Source organism: Pelmatolapia mariae, linkage group LG10_11 (assembly GCF_036321145.2).
Source record: "Pelmatolapia mariae isolate MD_Pm_ZW linkage group LG10_11, Pm_UMD_F_2, whole genome shotgun sequence".
Lineage (NCBI taxonomy): Eukaryota > Metazoa > Chordata > Actinopteri > Cichliformes > Cichlidae > Pelmatolapia > Pelmatolapia mariae.
The window spans coordinates 27,630,162-27,657,297 of record NC_086236.1 but is presented as its reverse complement, the minus strand read 5'-3'; the positions used below and the strand labels follow the sequence as shown (position 1 = coordinate 27,657,297).

The following is a 27,136-nucleotide window of genomic DNA, read 5'->3' as shown; positions in this document are numbered from 1 at the left end:
TCAGATATGGATTACCAGCCTGAAAGCTTCTCCTATAGTACACTACTGGGAACACTTAACACAGCAAGTGTTATTCTTTGGACACCCCCAAGAGAGTCACTTTAACCTCTTTTGCAATCGCCGCTTGACTAATAACTTAGTCTGTGTTAAAAGCCTTAATTGGAAAGTTATTTTACACTCCCACCTCTTTCAGTGCACCAATCCCTCTGTAGAGTGACTTATGTTTCCCTACAGTTTACACAGCATCCACTGCCATCAGACTCCTGCAGCAGAGACCATGGGTTACAGCACAGTGTGCCTTTCTGAGAGCTGCTTACAGCAGCACACTTTCCACTCAACACTGGGCTTGTGATGATAGAACATATGAATTCCTTTAACAACAGTGATGACAAACGTGTTATTGAGGTTAGCTTATTTTCAGTCTATTTTAGCTCTCTCCTGAGAAACAGTGGTTTGGCTCAGTCTGCCAGTCTCTCTAACGTGTATCTTTTCTAAGGTAACTGTTTTGTTTTGCAGTGACTATTTTTGGCATTTGATGCTCTCTCCCATTATATTTAATATCAAGGTGTGGCCAGTGACTGCAAAATGACAGCATGTCGAGACCAATATAAAACCTATCATTTAAGTTTTTTTTCTTTAGGTTAAAAATCTTGCCTTTAACTGTGCAAATGTGAAGTATGTTCTCTATTCAGTGTGCATATTTAGGATTCAAGAGTGGATTAAGGTCCCTGCGCTGTAAAGCTCGGCCGTGTCGATTTATTTGCATCTCCAGAGAAACGGGACGAAAGATATTAGGTTCTGTGGGATCTTGTCTCTCTTCACTCACCAGGTGTGGGAGGTTTTGTGAATGGTGAGCCAGATGCTGCAGTTTGCCATAGTTGATAAGGATTTATAATGCTCTGATGGAGAAAAGCCCAGCATTAGTCACAGTGAAAAGCCACTTCTGTTTTCCCACTCCGGTTTTAAGCTGATCTGACTGGACCCTGTCTGTGTGGGATGTTGACAACATGTTGCGGATGCGTATCACATAGCTGTTGAGATCAAAGCACTTCCAGCTTTCTGGGATTTACAGCTTTTTGTTGTTGTTGTTTAAGACTTTGCAATGTTTGCAGGGAGACACGGGGTTTTGATGAAGCAGTGTACACCAGTATTCCCCTAAAGGTGTGGATGAAAGGTTGAGTGCCACCCTCAAACCATTCTTTTTTATCTCTGCCACCGTCAGCATGGCGACAGCCTAATTTTGTGCTGATAAGATCCCTGCTTTTTTTTCCTGTTTCTTTCTCTTTTTCTTTTTTTTTTTCGGCTGCCCAAATAGGTTATACATCTACTCTGTTTTCCTCGGGTCAAACCACCAATTGTGCTGCTGTCCAAGGCTGGGAGGGCATGGTCCTGCGAGGCTCTCTCCTCCCTGGCTGTTCTCATACTGCACAGAGGTGGTGTTATGCTGCAGGATGCTCTTTGTTGCAGCTCAGGCCTGTTGTAACAGGTCTCTGTTGCCTCTGCAGGCAGCTTCATGGTCCCACTTTATGTTCTTGTCTTCCAGTGGATGAGGGGGCTGATGGCTAAAAAGTTCCAGTTTCCATCTTACATAGCATTCTCGTCTCTGTGTTAGATATAAGCCAACCTTGTCGATGCATGTCTTTTATAAAGCCTAATTCCACTTTTCTGAAAATTTTTATGGACTGACAGAGTTTTCATCTTTTGTCATTTTAGATGCTTGTTCATCTTTATCGATACGTTGCTTCCCTGAGCCTGGGAATTGCATTGCATCCTTGCTTTGATCATGTTTGCTACCATGTGTGGGACAAACTCTGAAGTTCTGAAGCCATGAGATTTCACTGTGGTACTTGTCTCCGTCTGATCTGTTAAACTGTGATCTCCCTGGAAGTGTGCCCTTTCCTCTGAATGAACACGCTCACTGGAACACTGGCTGGGGTCTGGCCAGCACTATTTGGACAAATACAAGTGCTGAGGAATTTTGACTCCCTCTCCCTTCCAAAATGAAACTCGGTGATTAAAGGAGAAGCCCAAAAGCTTCTGAAACAATTATTATTTTTTTATTAGTCCTTTATTTATCCAGGTAAAAAATCTCATTGAGATTAAAAATCTCATTTTCAAGAGAGACAATGACGAACTTGAGGATTGTTGTTGGAACTTCTTTTTGAGAAATGGAGATAAACTGTGTTCTTTTAACAGGCTCAATTAAGGTATCCTTAAAACTCCACCTATGTTAACTTAAAGTCATCTTGACTTTCTTGTATTCATTTTCTGCATTGTTGTTTTTGAAATGTTGAAGTGAACTTTGAGAGCTCCCTTAAATACATAAGCTATAATAAAGGCTTGACACTGGGTAACTGTGCAACACTTCACATTTTTTCGTCTCAGTGTCCTACAAAGTAGTGAATGCCTCCCCGTCTCTCTAAAGTGTCCCTGGCCACTATCTGCACACCCGCCCCTCGGCTGGCCCTCAGCACAGCCGTTTGGGAACTAAGGAGGGGAGGGTGGAGAGGGCACTGAGGGAGAACATCAAAGTGTGTCCAGTTCCGAACGTGAGCTGGGATGATTAAAAGCTTAGACTGTTTACACTGCACTTCCCATATGGGCCCTCTCCTCCCCCTCCCTCTAGATTTCCTGTCCATACTTCCTATCTCCCTGGATGAGATAACAGCCTGTCCAGGACTCCTCAGGGCTCCTCACTGCCTCACATAGTTTCGCTTTTGTGCATGTGCTTTATAACAGTGCGTAGCAGCAAACAATGCAGGTGAGCTTCATGTATTGGAGCCAACATACTGATATGATATAATAAATAAGCTAATGTGTTTGCAAAATTCGTGCAATGAACCCCACATTTGGCAATCAGATTTGGCATTCATTTGCCATTCATGCTTCTTTTTAAAATACAGTAACGGTGAAGCAGCCTGCTCTGAATGCTTCACAGCGCTCGTGTCTGGCATGCACAGCACTGTTGTGTCCACCAGTATGGACGCCATAACATGAACAGCAGTAGAATCACATCGCCATCCGTCCCACCTGCCCCTCGGCGACACTGGCAGTTGCATAAAGGTATAAATAAAATCCCTGTAAGCTCGCAATTTCCCCCCCGCTTTGCCACAGTGCCTGTTTTTTTAAAAATTCTGAATGCTTTATGCAACTACTGGCTGTTTGTGTGGAGGTGGAGGCCATTTAGGAACAAAAGCCTGCTTTGAAGTCATCATATATAACATTATAAACAAGTTCAGTGGTGATCGCGCAAAGATTATTGTAGGAATGAACTGCTACACTGATTTTGTTACCAGCCAGCACTGGCCCTGTTGACTTATATTGGACCACTGGCAGAAAAGAACAGCATTTTATGTTTTTCAATATTTTTCTATTAAATGTTTGACTGTTTCATGAACAGCTAAAAGGCTTTAAAACAGGATGACTATGTTTTTTTTCCAAGGGGCAACATCCAGATCTGAAAATTAATGAATCGAGGAAGTTCCACACCTGCAGTTCCTCCAGCTGGCACTTGAGGCATGCTCCAAAACTGAGTCAATCTCCACAGACTCCCATGTTAAAGTGCCAAGCCTTACATCATTAAAAAGCGCATTTATAGTTTGGTACAAGAAATTATTTTACCCTCTGTGGACAGTTTTTTCAAAGTTTTTCATTGTACCCATACAGTTTATGGATACAGGTTGCTATCCAAGCTTGCCAGCATTAGCTGGTAAATTAGAACTCTACCCTTTCATCAATATAAGGTAGCGTCTAGCTTCAAAAAAAGCAACACAGTCCAAATTAAATGAGTGACAGCATAGTTACTGTCATTCTTTTAGACAGTTGCTGTGGAACAGTTTAGAAAATCAATTTTAAAAAAATGGAACAAAAGTTAAGAGAATATATCATTTTTGGCTACAAGCCCATTTGTTACTTATAATCATTGCATTCCAACATCATCTACTTTATCTCTTTTATTTCCATGTGGTCTTTTGCAATGGTCTCCTCCTTCAGCGACACTACAGTAATGTGTTTCCTCTAACTCATGCATTAAACAGACCCCCCCTCATGTGTCCAGGCTATCAAACAAGTTGTGGACTAATGGGTTCTCCTGAGCAGGGAACTGAGAGAGCTGCAGCACAGGAAGCAGGGGCTATCACTGTCCTGTCTGCCCTATTCCACAAGAGATGGCTGTGGAGATGTTCCTTAGGGGACATGGAAGAAGGGAGAGGCAGGTAGGGGGGAAACATGGCAAATCTCTTAATCCTGCCGGCCCCCTTCTTTTTTAGTCATTAGATCACGTCTGGAATTCTTGAATGTTATACAACACGTTCTTGTTTCCCCTTTCATAGCTCTCCTTATGCAAATAACCAGGGATGGTCTCTGTTTCTCCGCTACTATCACTGCTTCACTCGTTCAGCCACTCCCTAATACATCTACAAAAGAGTAGCATGCTTAATTCCATGTTTTTTGTAGCACACCCGTGTAAACACACACACTAAGTCAAGGCTTCATCTGCCTGTTTTCATGTGTGTGTGTTTTCACACACTCCATACGCACACTCGGCAGGGCAGTGGAAAAGCTAGAAATGCGCACTCTTGAATTAAATGTTAATCACAGAGGCTCTGTCTCGCTCTTCATTTTGAGCACTTTTTTTTGTCCCTCCCTAGTACACAAACCACCGAAGGAGCAGCAAAAGCCTGCGGCCCTTTTAAAGCTGTGCCATTATGTAGCCACACATGTGTTACAGTGGAGAGGAATGAGTCACCGCCGACTGTGAAAGCAGACACACACACACACACACATATATGTTCCTTTGATGGCAGCACATCTGACACGGGGGCCAGGCGATTTCAGGGTCAGCGGAATTTAATTATGTCAAATATCCAAGGTTTAACAGTCGTGAATACCGTGGCATTTTTGCATTCTCTGTGAGATGCGTATCTTGCGTGACGTTTTTTGAATTTGCAGGGCTCTAGAGTGCGACCAATTTGGTCGCATTTGCGACCAAATATTTCAGTGGTGCGACTAAAAAAACATATTTGGTCGCACTGGTGCGACCAACTGTTCGGGTAACAAAAAAAAAAAAAAATCTCTGCAACTCTCTGTGTGGTCAACAACAGACACACATTATGCCCCTATCATGGACTAAACCAATCAGAGATAGTCAGGGGCGGGACCTCTCTGATTGGCCGCGGTCCAGTTGAAAGTGCAGGTGGAAGAGAGAGGTCAGTAGCTTGAATAAAGCGATATCGATTCATTAAATCCTGAATCGACTTTTAAATATAACTGTGTTTTGCCAGAAACGCCAGATTCTCAGATTAAAGCTCACAAAACTATTTCAACAACCACCAAACAGCAAATGAAAGCAGCTACACGGACTCCACACAAAGACGTAAACACAGAGCGGACCCGACGCATCAGAATCAGCTTTGTCTTTCTCGGCTTTCTCACCCGACGGCCCGTAGACGGACACGCTTTCGGAGCTCAACGATTCTGATGCGTCGGGTCCGCGCTGTGTTTACGTCTTTTTGCGCTGATTCTGAGCTGCAGGTTTTGTCTCTCTCCAACCAAAATTCGCTTATTACCCACCAGTCTACCGTTGTTTACAGCGCTGTCGGCCGCTGTCTTTTTCTTTTCTTTTTCTTTTTTCACTTAAATGACCTCGGACAAGAAAGCCTACTTTCTGCTGTTCAATACTGAAGAAATTTAAACTTCTTAAAATTATGCAAAATTACAGAATATTGCAGAATATTTTTAAGGTTATCTGCTATAAAAAGCCAGACCAGGAAAATCTCCTTCATGTTTTTCTGTGTTTTATTCACAGTTACTTTCACACAAAGGCATCTGCTGTGATGTTCACAATTCTGATGAAGTCTCACATGTATCGATACATGTGAGACTTGATCAGTACTGATAAATGATCAGAATTATAATATTTCTGACTGTCTGGGGCTAAATTGAATCGAATCAGGACTTTGAGAACCTGAATCGAATCGATTATAGAAATCAGTGATGATACCCAGCCCTAGTGAGTAGCCTAGGCCCGACAGAAGTGGATGTAGCTGTGGGTAATAAGAAAAGATGAAAAGAACTATTGATAACTTTTTTGTTAAGTTAAGGCCTGATCTGAAATTCATAGCCAGCTCTGACACGGTGCCATCAATCTGTGAATGCTGAAAAAGCAGCAGTGTATCCAGAAAACACATTATATGCTGCAATAAATGCACTGCCCAAGTGTCCCCTCTCCCCACTGCCTTCCAGCAGCATGCAACAGCAAACAGGTCATCAGAGGAGGCCAAGATGATGATTAAGTTTAACATTTTCTACAATATTGACAAAGCACTTTAAGCACAAGATTGTTAGTTAATAATTTAGAAATGAATATTGTCTGTATGGACTGCAACTTCCCCCCAAAGAAAGTGCACATGTAAAACTGCGGTGTTAAGCGATGCGGTTGAAAAATTTGAGTGCGCCTAACTTTTGTGCCGGTGCGCCTAAATTTTTAAAGTTAGGCGCACCGGTGCGCCCATGTCAAAAAGTTAGTCTAGAGCCCTGATTTGTCCTGACAACTCAGGTCAAGTGAAGCACCTGTCTCTTTCCAGTTGAAACCGATCCACTGGAAGTACAGAGGAAAGCCTGCTGATCCATAGCGGGTGTGGAGGCCAAGCTATCCTTTCCCCCAGGATCAAGGCCACATTTATAGAGATTTACAGAGAACTATGTTGCAACAGATGACAATTGTACCATATGGCATGAGGATTCATATGCTACTGGTGGGAAAGTTGGCTGTCTTTTTTTTTTAATCTTCCCACAGGTTAAAGGTTATGCTCACAAGGATGAGTTGACTGAAAAGATGTGTAATTAATGAGTGATGATTTTATTGTCTGTTAACTATGTAAGACTTGCATTGGCACAATTTCATATGTAGTGATAGATGGATGCATGTGCATTTTCAATTAGTGTGACACTGCATAAAAGGTCACCTGCAAACAATTCCCAGCAGTTAACAGCTGTTAACAACGTGTGAAGTCCACATTTGCCTTTGCCAGAAATGACAGAGTTAGAGGGAGGTGTTAATGACTGTAGTTAGAATCTGAATCGGACTGCCTTCTTCTCTTAATGTATATTTAACTGTAATTTAATTCAATCTTAGTTTTGTATAATTGACAACCCAGTATGGTAAGTGCTTATCACAACTTCAAGCACACCAGCACGTCACTAAAACCTGCCGTAAATGTTGCCATGAGACAGTTAGTCTGACATCAGTTTGCGATTTAATGGGGTCAGTTGGCAATTATATGCAATCTGTTTCTCATAATACAGCAATAAACTGTAATAAATCATTGAAAAACACATAGACAGAAATTCACATTTAACTATTACATTACATGCTCAGTAGCCTTCCTGTTCTACAGGAATATAAACCAGAACACAACCAGCTGGCAGCCAGCTGAGTTGAGCTCCCTCAAGTTGTGCTCAGTAAAAAAGTCTCCTTCAGACCAATGGCACCAGGTTGGCAATTTGTCTGTGTTTATAAATTAGGTAGTAATTATTTACAAAACTTTGACAATCTCTCTGAGAGTGACTTCAGTCAGTCCAAGTCAGATTGTAACTGTTTGCAGAAAGGTTGCCTCCTGTCAGGCAACCTGTGCAAGTCATGCATGGTTCAACATCCTTAAGCTCTGGGCAAATGTTTAGTCATATTGGTTGCAGAATGTGAAAAAAACATTGATTACAATCACATATAAGAAGCTTGCTGTCCTGTTTTTACCGACTTAGCTATTAGCTTGCTCTGAATTAGGAAGCTTGATTGGTTGATTTCGCTTGAGCTGAGTTAATGTAAGTTTCCTTGGCTAATGTTCAGGACAGAGGTCCCCGAGGTGAGCACTCTTGTTCATAGTTTTCTTGTTCTTGAGTATTTAGATAAATTTAAATATCTATGTTTGATGTCCCTGTATAGTGTAATATTGCTGTGTAAAATATTGCAATGCTATGCTGTATCGATTTTTCCCCCCGCCCCTACTCTCAGGTGCTGTCCTCTCTGTCAGATGGTGATGACTCTCTACACATTCATCTGCAGCTAGAACACTCTGCCTCACTGCCACTAGTTGTAAACACAACCAGCACAGCCTGTCAGTACTGCACACTTCACTGCATGTTGGCACAAGACGCCTACGAATGTGGTTGAGAAATGGTGTCATATTGACCAATGAAGACAACAAAGGTGTAATCAAATCCGGTGAAGCTCCAGCCAAATAAGCAATGACTCTGTCTTTGTGAGGAAGCTCATTCTGTGACAACAAAATGTAAACCTATCAAAGAACAGTGCATGTAGCCTTTTTTGGCTATAGAGTTGTCCTGCCCTTAAGATGCACTGTCTGTCCTGTAACTGTGCTCAGTACTCCTCTTCAGATGGTAAACTGACTCCTGTTCTGCTTTTTTATGCTAAAGTGCAATTGTGCTGCAAGCCACATTTACACAGCTCTTTTTATTTATTCTGTGCCTTTAGATTTTCTACTGCTTTTTGCTTACACACACACACACACACACACACACACACACACACACTCTGATTGATGCATCCTGCAGTATCTTGCCCAAGGAGGGGCTATGCGCTTACCTGCTGCTCTCTGGCAGGTAGCTCCATGCCCCCCTGGGTTTTAAATGCACCTTAGAACACACATGCATCAACACTACATATGAGCGGGCGGAGGGAGGTTTGGAGTCTTCACACACCCCCGTTCTCTGTTGCCTGTTGGGGCAGGGGGGCTGGGAGGAGGAGTTGGCCATCCGATTGGGGTCTGGAATGTGGGGCCTCCCTGCTGCTGCAGAGTCGGGGCGGTCTGCTTCTCTCCACCCCAGGGAAAAGGGTAACACTACCTGGGTCTGGGTGCAGTTTCCCCCTCCAGGGGCAAGGGTACCTAGACCTGGGGTATAGAGTATGCTTGGGGAGTGTGATTGTGTGTACAGTGTCTATTTATGTCGGTCTCCAAGTTGGGTGAGTGCTGAGTAATTGCATATGAGAGCATGAGGGTGGGAATGGATGTTTGTATCTGTGTGTGCCTGTTGGTTTGTGTCTATGTGTCAGGTTAGGTATCAGACGCCACATCTCTAGGGACATCTCAGGCCCTCCATGGTATGGAGGCCTATCTCCCCCCACCACTCCCCCTGCCAGTGGCAGACGCCCTCAGACATCGGTGCATTGGTGGTTCTTTGTGTCTGGGGATGGGCGTCCAGGTACCCACCGGCTCACTCCTGGTGGCTGCTTGTCGGGGCCTGGAGCCTGGGGCTCTCCTCAGCTCTTTCCAGGATAGTGGCACGGTTGCCCCTCTGTTGGTCTTCCTTGGTCTCCTTTGCTCTTGGGGCCTCTGGATGTCTGGAGCCTTGATCTCCTCCATGCCTGCTTCATGCCCAGGAGGACGGGGCTATGGCTCCCCACACCCTCTAGCAGATCATTACATGAAGGAACCTTTTAAATACAAGCGCGCTCATGCTCACAGGTGTACACACGGGTGCTCACACACACAAACTACACCCTTTTTGGCTGCTACCTCAAAGCACACTGTGCGCTGTCGATCTTACGTGCTGCACAATAATATTTAATATTTAGTATTTACTGTTATATTCACATAGATCATCGCGATGATGTTGTTTATTATATTGCTCTCTTTTTCTTTGCTTGTTTTCTCTTTTTTCTTTCTCAACAGGTGATCCAGGTGATTGATATATGTATTTTTTGTCTGTTTGTTTTGTTGGTTTTTGCCCCTTATCACCGTCCCTCTTCCCCGCTCTTTTTCTTTCCCTCTTTCTTTCTCCCTTTTCTTTTCCCCAGTCAAGTCTGTCCCGTGTTCAGCAAATGAAAATAAAATAAACAATAAAAGCAAAGGTGAATCAAATAGACCAATACGGCAAGGCTGGGGTGGTCCATTTGGTAAAGTAAATCCGTTGGGCATCTTTCTTTGCCTTTAGACAACAATTCTGATGGCAAAAGAACCAAACGGGACAGGCAAAAAAAAAAAAAAAAAGTATCTTGACCAAGGACACTTCAGCCTGCAGAGGGCTCAAACCACCGACCTTCTGATTAGCAGACGACCTGACCACATTCGCCCGAGGTTGTCGCTCGGGAGGCAGCAGTCCTGTGTGTTTTCGAAAGTTAAATATACTAACGTAAGATGTGTTCGTGACAAAATAAGATCCACACTAAACATCAGCATGTTAAACTTCCTATTGTGGGCAAAAAATAAAAATTCTCAAACACTAAACTAAAATCATCAGATCACTTTTTTCTTTTTAGCTCATAGGAATTCCCTCGTGGAGCCATGAGCATGACGAGACTCTTGATTTTGTGTACATCACAACATTTTGTGGGTTTCTTGAGGGGAAAAAAGAAAATTCTCTTAAGAGAACAGTTCATCTTGGTGCACTCCAATCTCTCTGACTATTAAAAGAGCAAAATTAAACAAACTTCAAACTTCTCTAAAAGCTTTTCATAGCACAAACATTACAACACAGATTGTTTTTGTAGATATGCAGCATATCGCTGAGAGCGTACAGTTTGTTAAAGGTTGGATCGGCTTCTTTGCTGTTTACTTTGGATATTTAAAAGGCGATTAGGGGCTTATGAATAATTTTGGACCTCAGTTGTTCTTGTCGTCTACTCAGTCAACAGTATTCGTTTTGGTCGTGAAGCCCGTTGCTAATAACTTCAACCTTGCCTGCGGTGGCGAGAGCAGGCTTAATGCTCGCGCTCACATCAAAGGCCCAGCAGCTCTTCTGCAGTTTTTCATTTCGCCGCCTGTCTTGCTCCTCTTTCCCCCAACAGCATGGCTTTGAATTCCTCCTCCTCACCTCCTCTGCTCTAACCAGCCCTCTCTTGTTTCTTGACAGCTCTTTAAGATGGTTGTAATTCATTGCGTGTGCTTTAGTTTCAAGGACAAAAATGGCTGTTTGAAAAAAACAGGCAGGAAGCGCTTAGTTTGCTGAGAGGCTGGAGGAAAAGAGTCATCACCATACCACAGATAAATGCTGCCTAACAAACTCCCTCTTGCTTGCTCCCTCCCTGGCTTCTTGCAGCTCCTTTAGTCACTTTCATGGGCTTTTCTCGTTAATATGGCTCTGAAGAATAAAAGCCAACTCCAGCTCCTAGTAACATTAGGTTGATTCAATCAGTGTATGATGAGATGCAAAAACCCCCAGATGCATTTAGATCAGAGGTATGGTGTGGTACTGTTTAAGACACAGAATGTGCAGGGAGCACAGAGCAGAAGCAAATGTTCTACTTTTCTGCTTGAACGCTTGGCTCAGCGATCCGCAAGAGGAAGAGCTTTCACCTGTGGAACGGCCTGATCCTTTATTTGTGTGTGTGTGAAAAAGCATGAGTGTATCCACAGTGTGTGTGTGTGTGTGTGTGTGTGTGTGTGTGTGTGTGTGTGTGTGTGTGTGTGTGTGTGTGTGTGTGTGCGCGGATGAGGTGGAGCTCCCATACTGAGATCATTTACCAAACTCTATTAAGCGGGATCAAAGTGACTTAGATCTTTCAGTGCTGCATGACTACAAAAGCCATATTGTAACCCCAGAACCAGGGAGATAGCACTGCTGACAAAAAATGCTTTATGTCTCTAGGAGTCACATGGTCACTTCCCAACAACAAACAACATGTCCTGTTTTTGACCTGGTTTTTTTTCTCCTCTGCTTCTCAGAAGGGCTTTAGTGTTACTTTCATGCCGAGCTTGATTTATTGAATTTGCAAAGTGGAATACAAATGTCAGATTTTACTACAACAAAGACGGTTTGATTCAAGTCTCCAGAGCAGTTTTGACACGTGATCAGATCGGCTGCTTTCATCTTGGCCACGGACCACCCATCATGCGTGCATTAGTGTTAGCTGGACCGTAAGTGAAGTGGTGGATGTGTAAACATTTCAACATCAGATATGCAGCGGCTAACAAGTAGAACAATAACAACCTGTCCAGTGATGGCAGATGCACGCAGCTCCCTCCACTTTAATGGAAGTGTTTTTTGTGTGCCAGGTCTCCAGTGTGTGCTATGGTGTTTGCATTATTTGCAAGCCACTACTGAGACAGTTAAAGCAGAAAATGCCAAGGTTTCCATGTTATTGTTAAGTCTTGGCTGATAGTGACTTGTAGTTGTCCTTAAGACTGGTTGTTCTGGAGACACCCGTAGTTGTGGTAACGACAGCTGCTGGTTTAATGCTACAGTGGCTTGTGCTCCAAAGCAGGATTTGGGTCTTATCAAGGTAATTTCCAGTGAAGCCCGATAAGGAAAAGATATCCTGGGTAATGCTGAACTTTATTAAATTTGCAAGCCCCAGGTAGATGCTGAATGCTGACTTTAACCCTTTAGCATTCCGTGTATCCTTCAAGCTGCCTTTACTTATTCTATAATTTTGGCTGTAAAATTGCAAAAATAATTTTCATCTTTCGAATTTTTTCTCGTTATGGTAATGTGAAGCATTATATCTTACATAACGTCTTGGTGGAACTGATTTGTTCTGTCTGTGTTCAGACAGGAGCACCTTCGAGCTGCTGTGATGCACCACATGTTGTCCAAAACTGTTTGAATTTTGTCTCTAGCATATGTATATATATTATTAGGGGTGCAACGATACACAAAATTCACGGTTCGGTTTGGTTCGATACTTTGGTGTCATGGTTCGATATTTTTTCGATACAAAAAAATGTTCATGCCTTCTTAATTAAATAAATATATATTTTAACTCAAAAGTACAGTTTTTAAATTTAATGTTTCTGAAACAACAAAATAATAATAATAACAAAAATCTATCTGATCGAGAAATCACTCATCTTTGGAAAAAGAGAGTTTATTACAGAGAAATGGCTCTTTCCAAAATAAAAGCTATACTATACGCTTCTTCTGGGCTATATTCTCAGCAGCATATTAAACATATCAGGTCCCCATAAGGAGAATCATGTGCTAACGGCTGTCTAAATGACTCGGGTAAAGTTTGTAGCATGCGTGCTTGTTGTTTTTGTCTGCTTCCACTTGTCTTCGCACTAGGATGATGTCGGAGTAAATGTGCAGTCATATTCGTTGTGTTCCCACTAGTGCTGTCAGCGTTAATCTCGTTGAAATGACATTAACGCCACAACACGGCAAATCTCCGTTAACGAGCTTGGGGCTGGACGGCGTCAACACGTTAACAAGCTAACTGCGCTAACGCACTAGTTCCCACCAATGTAATTGAGCATTGCGTGGCACATCCGACATACTGTTTTACTTTTGTCCATGACGCGCTTACCTTCAGGGTCATACTTCACATGAAGACCAAGATAGTTCCAAACGCCAGATCTGAATTAGGGTGGGGGAGGTTCAATTTGCAACGAGCAACTTCTGTCTCGCTAGCTTGCGCTGCGCTCAGTGGATCTGCGCTCGACAGTCAGAAGAAAAGTTGATAAAATAAATTAAAAATTTTGTAGCAGATCATTACATGAAGGAACCTTTTAAAAACAAGCGCGTTCATGCTCACAGGTGTACACACGGGTGATCACACACACAAATTACACCCTTTTTGGCTCCTACCTCAAAGCACACTGTGCGCTGTCGATCTCACGTGCTGCACAATAATGTTTAATATTTAGTATTTACTGTCATATTCTCATATATCATTGTGATCTTGTTTATTACTCTCGTTTTCTTCTGCTTGCTTTCTTTTTTCTTTCTCAACAGGTGATCCAGGTGATCGATATATGTATTTTTTGTCTGCTTATTCTGTTGGTTTTTGTTTTTTGCCCTTTTTCCCCGTCCCTCTTCTCAGGTTTTTTTCTTTCCCTCTTTCTTTCTCCACATTCTCTCCTCCAGTCAAGTCTGTCCCGTATTCAGCAAGTGAAAATAAAATAAACAATAAAAAGTTGAATCAAATGGACCATTACGGCAAGGCTGGGATGGTCCATTTGGTAAAGTAAATCCGTTGGGCATCTTTCTTCGCCTTTAGACAATAATTCTGATGGCAAAAGAACCAAACGGGACAGGTTTAAAAAAAAAAAAAAAAAAAAAAAAAAAAAAAAAAAAAATTTTGTATTGTTCGATACATATGCGTACCGAACCGAAAGCACTGTATCGAACGGTTCAATATCGATACGAGTATTGTTGCACCCCTAGTATGTATGTATGTATAATTTTTTTTTTTTTGAGTCTATCATTGTGCTGCACAACTATGCTGTTCCTATAAGAGCAACTGGAACATCTGTCTTTATGGGCAGCTATCTCTGCAACGCCCCTGGGCAATTTTGGGGGTAATAAGAACAAGCTGCTATCTTAATGGCTGATATAGTTGCTATATCAGTGGTCACCAGGGACATTAAAAACCTAAGAAGATTGGTGCTTTTGCCCCCAAAAGAAAGTTTAAAATGCCACTCCATGTTTAACCAGCTGATTTTTTTTGTAAAGCAGCAGCAGCAGCATTAGGAGCTTGCAGATCCCTATGAGATGAAACTACAAGTGGTCAAACTGTAGTTGCGTGCAAACTCTATTCCCTGTGACTTCATTGTGAATAGTTAAGTCATGTTGTGAGCCACAGAAAAAGCTTTCAGAGTTTCCTTACAGTGCCACTGTAAATGAACATATCAGGTCCCCATAAGGAGAATCATGTGCTAACGGCTGTCTAAATGACTCGGGTAAAGTTTGTAGCATGCGTGCTTGTTGTTTTTGTCTGCTTCCACTTGTTTCTGTCCTTGCTAACATGTCAGCTCTCACTGTCACCTTGTCTTGTTGATTTAAGATGGCCTGTAATTTGCAATGTAAACAGTGAGGGATAACTTTCCAAAACCTGGTGAGAAACACCCAGCGAGACTTGGGTGTTTCTCACTTTTTAGAGAATGCTGTGTTGTTCTCTCGGGGACAGGTAGTGCAACAAGTCTTAAGTAGATTCCACTTTGGGCTTGTCGGGAGGCTGTGTGTCTTTGCTCACTGCTGTTACTTGCCTGTACTGAACGACTGCTGTTTGATTGGGAAGGGATTGTTCTCTTATCATAGATCCAGTCACATGCCTGCCAGCATGATAGATGGCTGTTCTCTCAGTTGGACTAAATGAAAAGTGCCTGCCTTTGAGCTAGACAGAGGGGTAGTATGTCTGCCAGACTTCAGCTAATGTGTTCGTTTCTGTTCTGCAGGGAGAGCTTTCTAGGGAGTGTTTGTAGAATATGCAGACTCAGGCCAAAAGTTCCATGTGACTCGGTGAGAGAATTTGAACTGGTGTCACATGGCGCTGCTCTGGCGCTACCGTACATGCACCTATGCATGCCCTCATGAATACGGTCTTCCTGTTCACTGCCATCTGTACCACTTCTCAGCCTTCCTCTGCTCGATCAGTTGCGTCCATGTATTTTACAGCATACTGGTCCAGATCCAAGTCACACAAGTGCAACATGATAAAAAAGAAAACCCTATCACCAATTCTTCCATCACTATCACTTCATTGTACTCTGTACAACTAAAAGAGAAAGGATCAAAATCTACTGCTAGGGCACTCATTTGATTGAAGTGTGTTCTATTAGGACCAACTGAATTGACCAAACATGCTTCAGGTCTGTTTTGAATAACTGGTTAAAAGTCTCTCTTTTCTCCCCCCAAAATATGGAAGCACCCTGGTTTGAGGATGGTTTTCCAGAGGATGTGCCGAGATCTACACCTGATGCCAGGATAGACCTCATTAAAGATATAGTCACTAATTTAGTTTGGCTGTTGGTGAGAGAAATTTAAAAAAAAGAAAAGAAATATTGTGCAGTACCAGAATTAGTGGCCCTGACCTACGGGTTTGTGGAATCCCCTTTTGAAGTTGTTTAAAGTAAGTGGTGGATCTGACTGATCTGACAAAGGTAGTCATGTCCTAAATCCTCTTCTGATTTACTGTCTATTTAATTCTGAAAGAGATGAGGGCGGTCATAATGAACACCTTGTTGCGTTAAATGAGACCTGAAACTCACATTAGAGAATATAATCTCATGAAGAAAGTGTTCAGTAACATCATAAATCAGGTTCACTGACTTCTACATCATGTGAATTCGTTTTAGTGGCTTGAGGAGTTTCCACCTGCCGGCTATGAGAAAGAATGCTTTTAAGTTTAACATCTAGGTTTTATACACAGTATATGAGCTATTAACATAGTTTTAAAAACTTTGTTATTGTGAGGACTCAATCATGGCTCAGGGTTTGAAATCAATAGTGTAAGTGAGTGCCAAACTCTCATTTACCTCCACTTATCAGGGTGAGCCTCTCTTTCAGTAGTCATTTTTGTTTGGGAGCTGTTTTGTCTGCTGACACTAGCCCTGCTGATGTGTCTGTGAATAAGAATGAATTTAAAAAACAAACAAAAATTCATGGCCATGTAAAGTTCATCAGCTGCCCGAGTTTACTAGATCTGGTGCAGCAGCACATCAATATGAACATTTGTAATTTTAGAATTGCAAATTGAAATATTAGTAAAAAGAAAACTCGCTTTATACTTTTATATATCATATTTTTTAGATCCCTTTTTGGGGACTAAAACATTGCCTGCTGCTCTTTACTTGTCAGTAAGCAGTCACATGCACTGATTTCAAACATGCAAGTTTCAAACATGCAGAACCACTATAGCACAGAAATTCTAAAAGATATCCAGCATCACCTTGATGTTCTTAAATGTACATGACTCGCTTACTTAATGCTAAGTTACCAACTGACCTGTGTAGCATGAGTAAAACATCCACAGTGCTGTTGACTTCAAACTCTTATGCACCCCATGTTATAACAATGCAGCTACCTGCCATGCATTAGTCCAGCCCCAGGTGGAAGAACTGATTCAGTACAGCCATGCAGGGACCCTGTTGCACACTCCAAAACCACCTTAACCCACACTAGTCTGTGTTGGACGCACTGTCCAACAGCCGTTAAGAGAGGCCTGCTTATCTAGGAGACCCATTCCGATTGGCTGTGACCTCCTGACTGGCTGCTCCTAATTAGAGCCAGTCCCTTACAGTGCTCCTCTCTCTTGTCCAAAGTAAATACCTTGGCACCCAGGAGGAATGCTGACAGTCTGCTCTTTAGGGTGCTCTGAGGGAGGCTTTAAGAGTCACTGACTCCCCTTACATTTAATCCTCTTGGTACAGCCAACGCTAAAAACTAACGCCAGTCAACAACAGCAACACAAATGATCTCACTGTTGTACTCTCTCAAAGTACGCGTGGCTATCTCAGCCCTTTCATGCGATTACACCGTGTTGGTTTTCCACTCATAAAGCTTTGCAGTTGGTTCTCTTTAAATGTAATAGTGGTGGTAGAATATCATTAACATCTAGGTTACACAACATGTGCATTTACATTTACTCGAACATTAGGCTTCAGATTGTTCCTTTTTTTTCTGTTTCAGCTGCCCTTAGTGTGCAGTCACAGTCGACTGAAATCAAGTGGGTGGATCAAAAGGCAGTCTGTATTTGAGAGAACAGGACAGTGATGTGTCATCAGGGCCGTTAACCTGATAACGTCCCAAGTGAGAGCTGCTCCAAAGCAACAAAAAAATAGTACTTGACAGCTAACAAGGCATGTGTTTTGGGCTATATGGGCTCTTTTTCTGCTTTGAGACGGGCTGTTGGTGACTCAAGTTTCCAGGCCTGCTATTTAAACCCCTCCAGATTGATGTGGAGCCGAGCGTGGTGTTGTTCTTTGTTTTGAGCCACAGGTTAAGGTTAGCACAGCATTAGACCACGGCAGTCCCGAAGGGTAGCTCCATAGGACTAAAGCAGAGCTGTGTTTGGTCTGTTTGAGATTAGAGCCGCAGGTTGACAGAGAGGATTGGGTAATGACATGCCTACCACCTTTCCGAGTCCTTGGATTGTCTGTCTGCGGGGCTACTTGAAAGCAAGGCATGCACACACCTCCACACATAAGCATAGCCCTTCTTCCACAAGCAGAGGAAATGTGACCGTGAAGACTCAGGCTAACATTGTGGTAACAGAAACAACATAGCATGTATAATCTCTGCCATATGAGTTGTGACACTAATGGGCTTGGACACACAGATGACATATAATATTCCACTCATGTCACCGAGTCAAAACGTTGTTTTCCACGGTGTTAAGTCATTGTGGATGTATATAATAGGAGGACCATGCACAACACTGTGGAATTTGGACCTGTTACTATAAATAACAATCTACATGATAGTCTATATAGATCTATTGGCAGCATCAGATGCTAGAGATGTGAACTGAATATATCTCCATCACACAGAATAAGGTTTGTCAAAGCCTTCAGAGGACCCCTCTGTCTTTCGTGTAGAAGGTTTCTGGTGACTGCTCATCACATCTCTATGCTTTATATGAGTGTTTATGAAGCTCCAGTCCAAATCTAAGAGCGAAAAGCTGAGCCAAGATCCCCACTGCAGTGCCAAATCTATCTGAGAGAGAGCAAGGTGAGTCTAAACAGAAGTGGAGGAGCAGACAAGTGTTGCGTCCGCTGCACTTCTCTGACCTACCTCCATGCTGCTGCTGACTTCTACTGTTTGCCCACTCTGTTAACTATTACCAAAACGTTGTGTACCTTGGCGGCAGACCAACACTGTTACACATACTGTGGCCCATTATCAAAGAAGACCTGCACTACGAGCCCTGGAGTCCTTCCAATGAGGCCACAGTCAGTTTTCTTCTTTAAGACCCATCTCAGTGCTGCGGCACTATCCGAGCACTCCCTCCAGTTTAGTCTCCCGCTCACACTCTCTCTCCTTCTTTAACCTCCTCCTCCCATTTAGCCTCTTTCTCCTGTTCCCCCTTGCTTCAACACGCACATGTTGGTTGAATTGTCTTTGGCAGGCACCTCACCCATTCGCAATTCTTTTTTATAATCCCTCTAATGTTTGCGTTCACTTTATTTGGTGTGATTGCAAAGTAAGAAAAAAACTGCATAAAAGAAAAAAAAAACACGGGTGCCTGATTTTAACCAGTAAAACATCTGTCAAGTCATCTGTTGTAGTTTATTCAAAGTGCCTGCTTATGCTACAGTATCACAAAGAATTTTACATTTTCTGTAGAAGTTTGCACAAAGCATGGAACTCAGCTGTGGGCAGGCTAAAGCAGCTTAAAGAGTGCACCCTGTATGCTATTTGTTAGTATGAGATCTGCTATAGGATAGGATTTAGAAGAGTACAGATGTAGGTTAGCACTGGAACAGCTAATTTGATTTAATTTAATTTGCAGCTTCATGGCCTGCCTGCACCAACCTAGCTAGCTTGGTTTTTAATATAGATATAAAACATAAAGCAAAAGTTCTTGAAACATTCAATTTGTTTTCTTTTGATGTCTATTCAGCGTAAAAAAAATGTTTTTTTTAAAAAACTGTTAAAGACAACAGAAAATGTCCTGGATATTATCCATTTTATAACGGTGATGAATTCCTTTCCTTTTCTTTAATCATACAGATTTTTTAATACTGTGAGTTTAGAACCAGCTGTATTGCAGGAAACTGTCGAGGATGATGGATCATACAGAAATTTAGAAGAGATTAATAAACAATGAATATGGAGGCAAGTGAAAGCTTTATATACTGAGAGCAGATTTAGTTGCTCATGAATGTTTTATGCCTGTCAGCTCATCACGTCACAGTGGCACAGTCCAAATGTAACTCTGCCACACCTCCTAAAAACCAAAACACAAGAATAGAACCTGCTGTCACTATCAATTTGTTATCACAACTTTAATAATTTAATTATTCCTGATAATAAATTGCATCTTTTTTTCTTTTTTTTTGCATCTTTAGGCTGTTAGCCCATTATTTGACTATAATGGTTCCATTATATTGCTATCATGGGATATCAAACAACAAGGATCCTATGGTCATGACTTTATTATCTTGTTATCTTAAGATGACACATTGATGGTTTTACTGCGATCCAACCACGATGGAGTCAGGTCATGAGGAAGAACCCATGGAGAGGAGGGAGCTGCGCTGTACATCAAATTAGATTTTAGAGCAATTAAAAGATTACAAAATGAGCTGGCCGACTTGGATAGAATTGCTTTGTAATCCAATTTGAAGCTGGCAAAGCTGTAAATTTTCTAAGACAAGATTTTAAGATATATAGATCACAAGAAAAGGATTTTATATGGAGGTAATTATATAATAATATCATTCATAAGACCTGTGAAGAGCAGAAAATGCCAATTAGTTATTTCCAGATAAGGGGGATCTGCTCTGAGTTGCATTTTCAATGGGACATAACAGAAGAAAAACAAGAAACTGAGACCTGTTTCAGCGTCCCTAACTTTGTAATGATTATATAATGAGAATAAAGTGCATTGATCACCTTCTTTTGTGAGTGGACTCTGTCTTTCAGAGTTAGTGGGACGTACGCACACAGAGCCATGACCCGTTTTAGATGACAACAAAACAAGCTTTGTTTCCCCCATCTGTCATATAATTTACTATGCATGCTTCAAATAAAAGTCCTGACACAGGGTAATATTTCCAGTTTTATGAAGGAAATTTTGTGTCTTTGATTGTTGTGGTCATGTCACAAGGTTCTCATTACAACTGCGTTTCAAATAAGGACTACTGTTAGGCGCATGTGAGCCAAATATTTATCCCCTTGGTAAAACTGAGATCACTATTGAATGCATTTGCTATGCCCCCTGTTGGTTGATACTGATCTGACCTGCCATATTCATCATCTAATTTCAGGCCGTTTTTGTATACCTGTAGTATACCCTACATCACTGACAGCAGCCAGGTGAATACTGTGAATAATCTTGTGTGTTATAATGTATTATGTACCTTATTTGATCAGGTGACACCCTCATCATATTTGAACCAGGTGTTCTCTCGTAATTTGAGTTAAGTTCAGTATGTCTGTACACATAACACTCTCTGCGGCATGTAAACATCTCAGACTTTAAAGCGTGGATGGTCGTGTGTGTTTGAAACCTGGACTCTTAATTACTGATATGTAAACATGAGGAGCTTTGAAGTGTGTGTGCAGCACAGACTCTCACTGAAAGTGTGATGTCAGATATCCTCAGGTTACAAGGTATGCCGTTCTGTTGGTTCACTCGAACTGAGTAATGTGAAGAGATAATCAGCAGCCATGCATCTCCCAAGCCCACTTTCTTTCCCGAGAAGGAAGTCCCGGCCTTTTTTTCACCCAAGACAAAGATTCGGAGACAGTTGCATCTCATCTGAGCCTTTTCTCTGCAGCTCTTAATTAACTGTTAGATGTTTAGTCCCTGCCCTGTCATGCCTGGGAGGGGTGATTAGAGGTACAGTAACAGCAATGTGACAGTTTAATCCTTGCCTTGAACGTGGTTCACTTTGTATATTTAAGTCAGCTATGTCATGGATCAATTGTAATGTGATGCAGCACAATATTCACTCACCTTTGGTAGAAATGCCAACACAGTCACATTGAGTGCAAAGTGAGACATATGGTGTACAATCTGGGAATTCCAGTTTGAGTGCCTGATCCATGAGCCTTAAGCCTTCATGGCATGACAGCAGTTTATAATATTGAGGTGCAACATTATACAACTCTGTAAAGCTGACTTTATTTATTCCATTTATTCATTTAATATGTTTACTACTTAGCAAACAGCTACAGTACAGTTATGGAATTGGGACCATTTGGTGACCATTCAAAGTTTGGACAACTAATATATAGCTACCAAGTCTATATTTTTTCCTGCAGATTGTACATATTTTAGGTGTTTTAGACTAATTTGTGATAATTAATATACATCTAATATTGAAAATATACATCCTACTAATTTTGTCACACATTTCAATTTTCTTTATATAGCACAAAATTACAACAAAAGTTGCTTCAAGGCATTTTATATTGTAAAGTAAAGAGCCTACACTAATACAGACAAAACCCCAACAATCAGATGACCATCTTTGAGCAAGCACTTGGAAACAATGGGAAGGAAAAACTCCCTTTTAACAGGAAGAATCCTCCAGCAGATGAAAGCTCAGGGAGGAGCAGCCATCTGCTGGGACCAGTTGACAAATATACAGCGTACAGCATAAGGCAACCATGAATTATGTCTGTTCATATAAAATATCCACAGTCACCTGTTATTGATGGATTTTTTTGTACGCTCTGTTTTTTGTTTGACTTTTTTTTTTAATTTGTTGCTTTTTTTAATTTCTTTTTTTTAATACCATAAGTGGATAGGAGATTGCTATTTTGGATAGCAATATGCATCCATAGACTGCATTGGTCCATCACACAGACACAGACATCTGCTAATTTGTACAACTGATGAATGAACATGTGAAGAAAGGAAATTACAAAAGACTTCCTGGATAGGCTATTAGTACAGTTAACATGCTCCAATTATCCTAGGTCCACCTGTCAGTCAAAGCTGCCATTCCCTTAACTGGAGATGACCTGTTTTATGTTCTGTGGATCATTTTGACTTCGAACGCAGAACTCTTTGTAGTTTGTTTTTAACAGTTTCTAAATAGCCCCGTGGTAAGCCCCAGCTGAATGAGACCTTTCTTGCAGAGCTTGTAAGTAAAGAGCCGGCTTCGACTTTGGCTGGCGCCCTGAGGACAAACGGTGGCAGTGCTGTACAGTTTGGTATTGCTTTACAATACAGTATGCACCATGATGCATAGGCCACAGTCTAGATAAATTACAACTCTCGAGTTCAACTGTCTGCAGTTTGCCAGTCAATAATTATGTGTAAAATATAGTTACTCACCACCTCCTGAACACAGAGTTATTGCTTTAGAACCTAATTAGGCACAACTTGAAAATTGGTGACTAGTGAGATCTTCCACACACCACCCACACATTAAGCACCGTTCATACGCAGACCTGATATGCCCCGAAGCAAAACCAGTGGTTTCAGCCTTCGTGGCGGGCCGGGAGGAGAGAGGGCAGTACCCTTCAGAGGGTTTCTCCTCCACGCCTACGACGCCATTGTTTTCTCACATAATGATTTCCTTTTGGGTCACCTCTCCAGCCTTTCAGGGCAGTGAAAGTGGATCTGTCCAGGGCCTCTCCATTACATAGCCCATCAGATAGGGAGCACCAGATAAGTCCCCCCTGTATAATAAATGTCTCATATTTGATCTTCACAGGTGGGAGCGATCTCACAACACTGTAGCCAGGGTGCCTCTCCTGGGACAGCTTGCACAAACACCTGCTCTTTAGGAAAAGAAAGATATGTCCGCATTGCTTTTTTACACACACTGTGTCATACAAACACAACTTGAAAGAAAACACACACCCTCACATTGGTGTTTCTTTTTTACTCTCTCAATGTGTAGGAAGGTGAAAGGTTAACATACCCGTGGTTATTCAGCCCAAGCAACCTTTCAGGAAGCTTTATGGCGCGGATCGTAAACGAGTTAACCCACCACCAACCCCGCAACCCCATGCCCTCTCCACATGCCTCGCCTCCCTGCGCTGTTGCCTCATCGGTTCAAAGTTCATGCACCGGGCCCAGCAATCATTGACACAGTATAATGACACCATTTTAATGGAGGGAAAAGTGCCGGGAAATCAAAAGGAAATATAAGAGGGCTTGGCTCTAGAATAGACAAATGGTCATAAATACAGAGGAGAGTAAATAGTGGAGGCAGAATGTCCGGCTGCCTTGTTAGCAGGTATAGTATTGCAGGGCTGTGGTCTGAATGGGAGGCACCGGAGACATGGGAGGCAACCCTAGCAGTGAGTTATGTTTCGCTAGCCACACGGGAATGCAGTGCTTGTTCCCTCCTCACATTTGCCAACAGAGAAAGCTGTGGCTTGTCAATAATTTTTTTTTTCCAAGGTGACATTTTCTTTTCAGAGATTGTTGGCCACCCGGGCAGGGTACTATTCCACTAGGCGGCCCACTCCAAGCTCTCTATCTTGGCCCCACCTATGTTGCTTAGATTGACTCTTGGACACTTGTTCTTCTGGCATTGTGAAAAAGGCAATGACCTGCTTTTGCGCATACCTGTATTCTCTGCTCTTTGCTGTTCAGCTTTTCATTCAACTTACCTGTGAAACACCTAATTGCAGTGAAAGCGCTGGAAAAGTATGAATGCTGGAAATAAAAAGCACAGGGTTGCAATGGTGGCTCTCTAGGGGAAACTCAATCTGTGCTGCAGGCTGTTTAAGCTATAGACTTCACTATACCAAGATCAGGTGCAGTCATTTCATTATTGCAAGCCTCATAGACATTTGTCAACCACACTCTAGATCTGGCTTGGAAACCTTGCATTGTTCATTGTTTTACTGTTATTCAAAATTCTTATCTAATGTAAACAGATAAAAGATTCTTAATATCACTCAGCTATTTTAAATCAGCATTGAAGCTCGCCATTTATGTTTCCCTCTTTGTTTCACGAGTCGACTAAAAGGTATTTTAGTATTCGCATAACTAAAATAATGACCAGTATTCGCATATGATATTCTTTAGTATGAATGCTTTTGCAGTCACTGAAGGCTAATGTGCACATACATGCTTCAGTCCATAGCCAAGTTGTGTGACCAGGCCTGTTTTGTTATTGCCATATTTGTATCCAGTAGCAATGGAAACAGGCATTTCCCCTTTTATCTGCCTGTGTTTCCTCTCCTATACAGATTCAGTCAGTGTAACCTGCACGCTTGCTCTGTCATTGTCTGCCTGCTTCTTTTAACCCCTTATATTTTTAGATCTCTTATCTGATATTGTCATGGCAATGCAGAGTAAACAGACCATTTGGATAGGTGCACTTTTTTTGGTTGGAACCTGTCTGTGGGTCCTTTGATCAGAGGGGCCTTTTATTCTGCTAAAGAGCTTGAGAAGCTGGAAGAGTGCTGGAAGTGCAGTGAAGCAGCCAGAAGAGCGGCAGTGTGGCTGAATGTGAGGTGGAAGGAACTGAGCTGAGATTTGTATCAAGGTCTCATAGACAGTGTTGGGAAGGTTACTTTTAAAATGTATTCCTCTACAGATTACAGAATACATGCCCCAAAATGTATTTTGTAACGTATCCGTTATTGTTACTCAATGAGAGTAACGTATTCTGAATACTTAATATATTATCATGCTTTTTACTACTACATGAATGTACTATTGCTGTGTGATTTATTACTTTTACTGAAAGTTATTCGCCATAGCAATACCAACTAGATTTTTAAATCTCAATATAAAATGAGTGACAGTAAGGTGAACATTAGGTAAGGCTGCACTTTTTTCAGCGATCTTGTATAGAAAACTATTCCGCGCGTATATAAAACAGGTCCGTGGCTCTGAACCGTAAAGGCGTAAAACCTCTGGATAATACATTGGGTTCCGTGTCGGTCTCGTAGCCAAAAAGTAGCTTTACTTTGTTGTCTGGGTCAACTTTGCTAGTGAGAGACAGAGAGAGGCGTTGAAAGGCTGGTTCAACGGAACTTATTGTTTTGGAGGAAAACACAAACACAGTGTACAGTCGAGTCTTAATAGCTTAGTTACAACTGAGCTCGTCAGGCACTCTTCTTGGCTGCAGTGGTTATTATTATATTTGCATGCTTCCAGCTCCCGTTTCTGCTCAGTGACAACTCATACTTTTCGACTCTCCTTTTTCTCCCTCCCTCACGCTCACAGACACATAACGGGTATGACAGTCCATTCTCCCTGCAGCACGGACTACACTGCCCATGAGGCTACATTGTTTAGGGCTATGCCTGTAACACTCTGCCTATTGCCTTCATATTAAAAAAATTTTGTGAATAATTTAAAAAAAAATTTCTTCACATCATTATGCGGGCCGCAAGTAGGGGTGACGTGGGCTGCGAGATTGAGACACAGACATTAGAGCCTCTTAATGCCTGTTTTGTTTTGGTTTCCACCATTGTGGAATTACCAAAAATAGAGAGGGCATAGCCTTACATGAAAATACCGCCATGTAATCCGTTTATTTCAACAAATTAACTGTATTCTGAATACCACCTTTTTAAACGGTAACTGTAACGGAATACAGTTACTCATATTTTCTATTTTAAATACGTAACGGCAGTACATGTATTCCGTTATTCCCCAACACTGCTCATAGAATCTTGTTTTGCTATTTCTTTTGTCAAAAAATTTGGTTTTGCTATAACATAAAAGAGAGCGTCATAGCAAAGGGATCAGAGTGCCTGCATTTTTCAGATATCTGTTCCTGAATGTTTCTCTTTTCTCAACTCTGACGTTGCAGTCATCTAGTTTAAATAAACTTTATTCCAAGTGTCACTGGACATAATTCTATTCAATTTAATGCATTCATATAGTGTCAAATCACAGAAACAGTACTTTATAATATATGGTAAACATTGTAACTGACTGCTAGCGGTTCTGTGCTGATGCCAACATCAGCATTAGCTTAATCATTAAATTATACAGTATACAAGAGTCTGGAAATGTTTTAATTGCCTTGTACTTTGTGACAAAAGTAACTAAACATACCAATCTGAATGATGAGAGACTCATGAGCCCATTAAACTTCCTGTGATGTCATGTCACATCACATCTGCTGGCACAAGGTGCAATTTGGTGTCGTTTTGGACAATCATGCATATCTCAGTTACCACCATTTTAATGATATAACAGTACAGGAGCTCAAAGATTTACAGATTATACAGGATGAGATTTTGCAACAGTTTGAAAAGTTTTCTAGGAAATAAAAAAAAGGGTGATTTCTTTGCTTCAGTTTCTAATTCCTCCTCCTATAAGGTGGGGATTTTGTCTGACTGGTGACATATATTGACACATATCACTGAGGGGAATACTGCAATACTTACTTGCAACCACACTTGCAACCACAGTTCTGGATATTGAGCTGCAGTGATCCAGTGCAGCAAATACAATTGGCCCATCATCATCCGAAGGATGAGCGTTATCATTTGGATGTCAGTTAACTCCGTTATTCCTTTATTTCAAATTTTAGAAAAAACACTAATTAACCTCCATAAGTTGCTAAAGATAGTCCACTAGAGTGGCACCAGGGTGATACTGAGGATCACTACCTGTGGATTGGGAATCACAAGGTAAAGGGAACACAGTTCTGAGCGGGTCCTACACAGACACTACGCACAGCTTTGCACAACATGGTTTGCAAAGCTATTGTAGTGATTCGCTGCCACTACGATGCAGTGTCAAAAAACACAACTGGTTTGTGCTGTTGTTGATCTATTAGCTTAGCTTCCACTATGGAAA

General features: G+C 41.7%; 1 protein-coding gene across 1 annotated transcript in view; it reads left to right on the top strand.

Annotated features, from left to right (window-relative positions):
• Positions 1 to 27,136, top strand: part of LOC134636665 (E3 ubiquitin-protein ligase RNF43) — a 99,865-nt gene that overhangs the window by 1,734 nt on the left and 70,995 nt on the right. The gene's annotated exons all lie outside the window — the stretch shown is intronic.